Genomic DNA, 1,594 nt, shown 5'->3' on the forward strand with positions numbered 1-1,594 from the left:
AACAGCCTGGTCTGGATAGCTTCACAGGGGAGTTTTACCAAACATTCAAAGAAGAACTAACTCCTATCTTCCCCAAATTATTCCCAAAAATTCAGAAAGAAATTACATATCCAAGTTCTTTCTATGAGGCCAGCATTACCCTAGTCCCAAAACCAGATAAAGACACTACAGAGAAAGAGAATTACAAACCAATATCCCTGATGAACATAAATGCTAAAATCCTCAACAAAATTCTAGCAAATAAAATCCAACAATACATTAGAAAGATCATACACCATGACCAAGTGGGAATTATTCCAGGGATATAAGGCCGGTACAATATCTATAAATCAATAAATGTGATACATAACATAAACAAACTGAAAGATAAAAACCACATGATCATATAAATAGATGCAGAAAAAGCATTCAACAAAATCCTACACCCTTTTTTGATAAAAGCTCTCAACAAAGTGGGAATAAAGGGATCATACCTCAACATAATAAAAGCCTTATATGACAAACCTAGAGCCAGCATCATGCTCAACGGACAAAAGCTAAAACTGTTTCCCATAAAGAACAGGAACAAGACAGGGATGGCCACTTTCACCACTCCTGTTTGACATAGTACTAGAAGTGCTAGCCATTGTGATCAGACAAGAAGGAGAAATAAAAGGCATCCAAACTGGAAAGGAGAAAGTAAAACTGTCACTATTTACAGATGAGGTAATATTCTACATAGAAAACCCTAAAGATTCCACCAGAAAACTACTAGATTTAATGAATAAATTTGGCAACATAGCAGGATATAAAATTAATATCCAGAAATCTATGACATTTGAATACACAATAATGAGTACTCAGAAAGAGAAACCAACCAAACAACACATTTACCATTACAAAAAAAAAAATTAGATACTTCAGGATAAACTTAACCAAGGAGGTAAACAATCTGTACTTGGGAGAACTACAGGACATTGAAAAAAGATATAGAGAAACATATGCAAGTGGAAGAATATATCGTGCTCATGGATTGGTAGAATCAACATCATTAAAATATCCATACTACCCACGGCAGTGTACGGATTCAATGCAATCCCTATTAAAACACCAACAGCACATTTCACAGAGCGAGAGCAAATACTCCAAAATTTATATGAAATAAATAAAGACCCTGAATAGCCACTAAAATTTTGAGAAAGAAAAACAAAGTTGGAGGAATCACAATACCAGATTTCAAGCTACACTACAAAGCTACTATGGAAAAAAATTATTCAGGCAAATGGAAATGAAAAGAAAAAAAAAAGCTGGGGTAGCAATACTTATATATAACAAAATACACCTTAAAGTGAAGTGTGCCTAATACTGGAACAAGAACAGGCATATAGACCAATGGAACAGAACAGAGACCCAAGAAATTGACTAATGCCATTATGGTCAATTAATATATGACAAAGGAGGCAAGAGCATACATTGGTGTAAAGACAGTCTCTTCAACAAATGGTGTTGGTAAAATTGGACAGGCACATGCAGAAAACAGAAACTAGATCACCAGCTTACACCATATACAAGAATAAACTCAAAATGCATAAAAGACTTAAATCTAAGTGGAGAA

The sequence above is a fragment of the Myotis davidii genome, unplaced genomic scaffold, assembly GCF_000327345.1.
Source record: "Myotis davidii unplaced genomic scaffold, ASM32734v1 scaffold1416, whole genome shotgun sequence".
Lineage (NCBI taxonomy): Eukaryota > Metazoa > Chordata > Mammalia > Chiroptera > Vespertilionidae > Myotis > Myotis davidii.